The sequence below is a fragment of the Triticum dicoccoides genome, chromosome 5B (assembly GCF_002162155.2).
Source record: "Triticum dicoccoides isolate Atlit2015 ecotype Zavitan chromosome 5B, WEW_v2.0, whole genome shotgun sequence".
In the NCBI taxonomy this organism is placed as follows: domain Eukaryota; kingdom Viridiplantae; phylum Streptophyta; class Magnoliopsida; order Poales; family Poaceae; genus Triticum; species Triticum dicoccoides.
The window spans coordinates 543542286-543550573 of record NC_041389.1 but is presented as its reverse complement, the minus strand read 5'-3'; positions in this window follow the sequence as shown (position 1 = coordinate 543550573).

The window sequence follows — 8288 nt, the reverse complement described above, 5'->3', positions numbered from 1 at the left end:
TTTTTGAAAAGTAAAATGTTTTTGAAATAATTTTCGTAGTCATTTTAAAGTTTATATATTCAAACTTGTTCAGTATTTCAACAACATTTAAAGAAATTCATTATTTGGATTTAGTTAGTGGCATGACAGTGTCCCCACTTTGTTTCTAAATATTTCTTAAAATAATCACCCAAAATTTAAATATTCTAGTCATATTCAACCAGTTCCAAAAATATTTTTATTGTCGAACAACGTCCACAAACATAATACATGAATAATCACACAAATTGAAATTATTTTACTAGTATTGATATCAATTTAAGGAACTTTCCATTCAATCACCAAACATTTCATTATCTTAGAAATATTTGCAAATATCATTCAGCAATATTCACACACAGTTTGAACAAGTGCAGGTGGGGTCCACATGCATGTACTCAAGTTTACAGATAATACAAATGATATTTGCATTGTACTGTAAATATAAATGAAAGTAGAACGCCAAACTCAAAGTATGTGTGGATGGCCGATACAATTCTAAGTTTGACATCTAGTACTGAACAAATATTCTAGCTTCTCGGTGCCAACTAGCCAACATGGGCCACAAATTCTCCTACCGTAGGAGAGCTAATTTGAATTATCTAGATGGTGAACCCATGTCTTGCAAAAATCTAGTGTCATCGAGAATACCAACTATGTTTGCAAAATGCCACTCCGATGATGGCAAACTCCGCACGCCATCCTTCATGGCCATGCCGGCATCTTCAAACACTTCTCCTCTGCCTCAACCAATGTTGTTGGCGAGGTGTGATGTCCACGCAGAATACCAGACCGGAGGACCTCATGGTTGAACACCAATTCATGCCACTCCTGAGACTAAGTGCATATTTGCAACCCAGTGGGACATCCTCCTTCCTTACCTCTATAATATATGTATTTTTCTTGTCCAAGAAAATTCAAAGAATTGTATGAACATTTTATTTGATGTACATGCACATTTTTTTATGTGGTGAAATGAATTTCAACAACCATTGTAACTATTTTGTTATACGTTATTGGGAAAGAATTATCTTCCCACATTTTGTTTGACATTTTTTTATAAACAAGGGCGACAAAAGAAAGAGCGCACTTGCCAAAATAATACTCCCAACATAATGCAATATTAAACTAATTATTTAGGCTATTGAGTTGTTGTATTCATGCTTGCTTGGTATTTAAGCATTGTACATACACATTATCGATCTAAGGTGTCTCACAAATATAATAAACTGCAAACATATCTTAACTATTTGTTTAATAATATAATTTGTTTATCAGTTAAGCAATAGACATCCCTTTATTGATTTGCGCTCTAAAGGTTTTACAAGACATGTATTGCAGTATAATTGCTAAACCTTACTCACAGGTTCTCCAGCTGAAAAATAGCTCATGTCCAGTGGATTTTGTTTATCGATTTTTAGAGTCAAAGTCTATTGCAGCATGTAGTGTAATCTGCTATAAATAGTACCACTCCCGAGTCTCCCAAAATAAAGAGATTAGAGATGGGGCTCTTATACTAGGTGAATGAAAGTTTCAAGTTTTCATGCAAACTTTTGAAAATGATATTTAAGAGGTAGGTAAATCCTAATTTGGTCTAATCTACACATATTATTGTACTATAACTAACTGGTGGGAAATGCTACTATGAAAATCATAAGCTTGCATGAGAAGTTATAGATTTTGGTCTTAAGAATAAGATAGAACTCTAGTACTCACGTATTACTGCTTTGGAGGCAACTTGCTTAGAGGATAGATATGGAACCCTTGATGTGGTTGGTGCTTGTTGTGATTTCATATTTTTGTGTGTGTGCACGTAACATTATTCTCTTTGACAAGTTTCCCATTCTTTTAGAAGTTGTCCCAACCACCCATCAAATTTCCTTCTTGGGCATGCAATCCTTCATGAGTGAAGCACTAGTATGTGTTACTTAATGTTCTACATTAAAGAGGAAGTTCACACTAAAAAAAGTTGGCTCACTCAACTTTTATATCAAATGGGATTCTTATGATAGCCCTATCACCCACACAAAGTTGAGGACCTGCAGACTTAGCAAGGTTACACACTCATACAAATTTAACTAGACATAAACTTTGTAAAATACACCTCTTGTCTTTGTGGCTACCTTTCACTCCTATGGTTGGCATTTCTACCCTCTCATGCTTGGAGATATTATTGCTTCTTGTTGATTCTTATTTGCTACTTCAGAGGAGTAAAATAACGCCATATTAATAGCGCTCTTCACAACAAAATACAGATCGATATATGTAAAATTTCATGGTCCAAATTTCTCTATCCTAAAAAATCTCTACAATATTACCCATCTCATAAATTATTTGAAAGATCATGGATGTCTCCTAGAGGGGGGGGGGGCGTGAATATGCGTTTTAAAATAATTACGGTAGAGGCTTGAACAAATGCGAAATAAACCTAGCGGTTAATTTGTCAAGCACAAAACCTTACAGCAACTAGGCTCACCTATGTGCACCAACAACTTATGCTAAGCAAGATAAGCAACTATGTGATAGCAAGATATATGACAAGGAACAAAATGGCTATCACAAAGTAAAGTGCATAAGTAAAGGGCTCGGGTAAGAGATAACCGAGGCACACGGAGACGATGATGTATCCCGAAGTTCACACCCTTGCGGATGCTAATCTCCGTTTGAGCGGTGTGGAGGCACAATGCTCCCCAAGAAGCCACTAGGGCCACCGTAATCTCCCCACGCCCTCGCACAATGCAAGATGCCGTGATTCTACTAAGGGACCCTTGAGGGCGGTCACCGAACCCGTACAAATGGCGACCCTTGGGGGCGGTCACCGAACCCGTACACTTTGGCAACCCTTGGGGGCGGTCACCGGTACCCGTCAAATTGCTCGGGGCGATCTCCACAACCTAATTGGAGACCCCGACGCTTGCCCGGAGCTTTACACCACAATGATTGAGCTCCGAACACCACCAACTGTCTAGGGCGCCCAAGCATCCAAGAGGAACAAGCTCAAGGGTACCAAGCACCCAAGAGTAATAAGCTTCTCAACTTGTAACTTCCACGTATCACCATGGAGAACTCAAACCGATGCACAAATGCAATGGCAAGGGCACACAAAGTACCCAAGTCCTTCTCTCTCAAATCCCACCAAAGCAACTAATGCTAGGGAGGAAAGTAAGAGGAAGAACAAGAAGGAGAACACAAAGAACTCCAAGATCTAGATCCAAGGGGTTCCCCTCACATAGAGGAGAAAGTGATTGGTGGAAGTGTGGATCTAGATCTCCTCTCTCTTTTCCCTCAAAAACTAGCAAGAATCCATGGAGGGATTGAGAGTTAGCAAGCTCAAAGAAGGTCAACAATGGGGGCAAAAACGAGCTCAAGAGATGGGGAACCATTGGGGAAGAAGACCCCCTTAAATAGGTCCCCACGAATCTGCCCGTTATGTGCAGAAAACTGTAGGACCGGTACAACCGGTGCACGAACCGGTACAACCGGCCAAAGCAGAGGAAAAACCAACCTGGGAAAAGCTCTAAGCGGTACAACAGCCTGGGGAACCGGTAGTACCGGTTAAACTGGTTAAACCGGTCAACAACCGCCCAAGAACCGCTCCAAAACAGAAACTAGTCCGGTGGCAGAGCGGTACATGGCCGGTACAACCTCTGGACCAATTCTGGAGCGGTACAACCGCTCCAAACACCGGTTGTACCAGTCAACCGGTACAACCTCTCTACGGGGCGGTACAACCTCTCTATGTAAAACAGGCAATATCAAAACAGCCACAACTTTCGCATACGAGCTCCGAATTCGATGAAACCAAGTTTGTTGGAAAGCTAGCAACAAGGGCTAACACAATCTTGATAGAAATATCAATAAGAAGCAAATGAGAAAATGCCCATAAGAAAATGGTGAGAACCCTTCCTTGGATAAGACCAGTGAAACCTCCAACACCGAAAACATCATAGAAGACGCATGCGAACTCCGTTTTCGATGAACTCAAGCTTGTCATCAAGATGACCATAAGCTCTAAGACCCACAAAGAGAACCAAACAAGAACCAAGAAACATGATGCAAGGATGCAATGGTTTGAGCTCTCTACTAACGATACGATCAAGCTACCAACTTCAGAGCCCCCCTTGATAGTACGGCAAACGATCCTATAACCCGGTCTCCCAACTACCACCACGAGACCGATAAAAGAGAAAACCTATCAAGGGAAAACCTTTGCCTTGCACATGGTCCACTTGAGCTAGATGATGACGATCTTGACTCCCTCAAGTTGGACCACCTTTCTTGATTGCGTTGGCTCGATGAAGACTAGATGATTGCTCCCCCATAGTCCACTATGGGTGAGCGACTCTTCGGCACATCTTCACAAGTCCACTGCCACCACAATGGATGGCAAGATTCAAACTTGATTGCTCCCCCATATTCCATTATGGGTGAGCCACTCTTTGTGTTGCTCCACTTGAACTTGCACACTGCAAACTTGATGACGATCACCACTTGATGTCATCCTCCATGGGTTGTATGGGATCTTCCTCTTGACGCAAGACCATGGAAACATACCTAACCCCACAAAGAACTGTCACGTAGATCATGGGTTAGTACACAAAGCGTAATGGACAATGCTTACCATACCATGGGAATACTTGGTCCCTCTCGGTACAACTTGTGCGCTTTGTGTGTTGATCAACTTGAATCACTCTCTGTACTTAGGCTAGATGAACCTTGAATCTTTCCAACTCTCTTCATTTGGATGATGTCTTGAAGGTAAACATGAATGATCACTTAATCTTCTTCTTCAAGACATGCTTGCAATAAGCTCAACACTCACATGACCAATCTTTGGATAATTCCTTAATAGCACTTTGGTTAACTCATAAACTCCTTGAAACCAACACATGGACTTCAAGAAAAGCCTATGGACAAAACCTTCAAATATAACTCAAGGCAACCATTAGTCCATAGAGATTGTCATCAATTACCAAAACCAAACATGGGGGGCATCGCATGTTCTTTCAATCTCCCCCATTTTGGTAATTGATGACAATCACTTTCAAGAGAGTTTATATAAGGAATTATGCATCACCATGCAATACAACAACCAATAGTGCATGCGAATGAGATGCAAATGCTAAGGAACAAAACCAAAGCAAGAGGAGACAACTCTCTAAACTTCTCCACAAAACTCTCTGAAACTTCTCCCCCATTGGCATCGATTGCCAAAATGGGCTAAAAGCTTAGAAGGCCAATATAAAATGTGTTCCTCCATAAATTGTGTATTTCTCAACAAGAGAGTGGAATGCAATACACATATCCAACGGTAAATACTTGGAGGAAGACAAACTATATTGAGGCCCAAAGATTGCAAAAGGAAGATATGCCACAAAGACATAATCAAAGAGAGAAACACGCAATCAAGCAATCAAAAGATACCAATTGAAGCAAGCTATCAAAAGATACCAATTGAACCAACTAGGCCAATGATCCTACGAGCCACATGAATAAAGGATATTATGATAAGAGCGGAGCAGTGTTCCAAAGAAACTAGAAAAGCTCCCCATAATTTGTGCACATCAAGAATTTTTGTATTTGGATACAAAGTGCACAAAATAGGATCATAGCTCCCCCAAAATCAATAGAAACTTACAACAAGTGCAAAGAGAGCATATAGGAAACTTAGCCTAGTACTTGCAACAAACACATGGTTGAGCAACAAGTAAGAGAGGCAACTTAAGAGTGGGCACAACCGAAAAGATGTGTGTGGCTCAAGGCAATGCACTTGAGAAGACTAATGTACAAAAGAGCATTAAGCAACAATAAAGTCTTCAAAGAATGAGGCACACGGTGCAAGGCCTATCATTCCCACACACAACTAGCGAATGGGTTCACAAACTTACTAATAAGCATATAGAGAACCTATGCTTGTGACAACCCGCGGTGAAGATAGAAGATGAGAGGCTCATCAAGACGAGGGATACAAAAAAAAGATGGCAAAAGCCTCATAAAGATAAGCAAGAGGAAAATAATCTTCACCACACAAGAGTGCAACAAGATGCAACGAGATAAGACCCGCACTCAAGGCACACACTTTCATGGAGCCACCAAAGAAATAACATGAGAAAGAAACGATGGACATGAAAGAAAGGGATATCAACTAGAGATGTGCCTTCTCTCAAGTGTATAAGATTCTAGGTAGATGAAAATCATGATGATATCAATCCACAAAGAAGGATATACACATGAAATAGTTACAAAAAGGAAAGAACAAGATATCCACAAGGAAGTCATAAATATACCAATAAGATATTTGCTTGAAAGCATAGCACTCTGCTAGATATGGTCTTATTGTATATAAATGAAGCCCAAACACACATCCATCAAAGGCATCACAACTAGCAACAAGAGATCATCGTTGGGATGCTTTGAGAAAGGAAACAAGTATCACAAGATATGAAATAGATATCATGCCAAGATGCAACCTACACAAGGTTGAATGCAAGAGGAGAGAGCATGAATAGATACTTGTTACCGAGATATCATTGGAAGGATGTAGTAGATACCAATTGAAGGTAGATAGTAGTTCATTGATCATCCTAGCTTGACACCAATATGCACATGGTGACAACACCTTCCTTGTGAGTGAGCCGAGCATCCAATGCATCTCCAAATGTTCCTAGAAGAACAACACAAACTAAACGGTACCCAAACTCATTGGGAACAAATAGTTAGAAACACCAATACATAGGACAAACTCCACATAAATATGTGCATATAGATATGGAAATGAATTTCATGCACATCTCATCCAATTTGAGACTTGGTGGAGTTTCCCCTATATATTGGGTCAACGAAAGAAAGCATGCCAAATAGAATACATGAAGTAAATATGCATGCTCAAAACTTTTCAAGAACTGATACCAAAAGACAAAGAAATGCCAAGTGAAAAGGATACCAAATGGAGAAATCATCACTTGGAAAATATCATTAAAGATACAACAAGGAATGAGATATCCATTGATACACACTAAATTAAAGATGTCAAACTCCCAAAGAGAGGATGGTTCCAAACAAACCAACCCCTCAACAAAGTTTCATGATAGCACAAGGTACCAAAAGAAAACGGCTTGCCTTCCACCAACACACACTTGATAAGGATCACAAGAAGAGTGTTCTAAAGAAAATAGGATAGCTCCCCCACGAGTTGTGCACTATAGAGAATTTTCTTTTGAATACAAAATGCACAAGGTGGGATCACCACTTTCACTATATCTAGAAAACACTAGACAAGAACAAGAAATTAACACGATCCACAAGTGGTATGGAAGACAACGGGAGTTGACACAATTCTTGGCAAGAGAAAAGGAAAATAAAAACAAAAGCCAATGTAAAGATGATCAATAAATTCTACCACACATAAGTGACTATCAATTGTCAAAAGACAAGAAGTATTTGGAAATAATTCCCGGTGGTAGATAACAAGGATATCCAACATCATCTTTACAACAAACACAAGCAAATTGCCACTTGTAGAGCTAACATGTCACCTAGGAACAATATAATTTACAATATCAATTCTAGGAGACAATATCTCAAATGTACACATTTTCTAGGCTTGTAATATGCACATAGCATATTACTCCCCCATAATGTGATACCAATAAGAACTTAACAAGAGGCACTAAGAAGAACAAACAAGAGATAATTAATGGACTATTTAGAGTTTGAATTTCTCATGAGAGATATACCACCTAGCGACTAGATAATCTTGTAATATCAATACTAGATGGTATTCCTCATGTACACACATTTATAGGATTGTGAGGTGCACAAAGCACATCACTCCCCCAAAATGGGATGTTCCATTAATCTCTCACACGAGCCAACTAGGATACAAACAAGAAACATAAAGGCTCAACGCAAGAATAACGCGTACATGATGTGCAAACCAACACACACATACTTGATTGCTCAAGATAAGCAAGTTGGAATCACAACATATACAAACACATGCAAGGAACAAAACCAAAACATGCAAGGGGGCAAGTAACTTTGAATGTAAGCAATTTTAAGTACAAGTTACCGCAAGGAGGCACATTGGATATAAGATATAAACTTGATGATTCAATTGACTTGGCTTGAGACAATAAGAGTGATGAAGTCCCCTTAATTCTTCATAATGTAGCCAAGTCTCCAATGCCCTCCAACAACACCTATTGATCAAGTTTGAGCTTGTTGGTCCCCAACCAAGTTGGGTCCTAAGAGGTTAGTCACAATAGGTT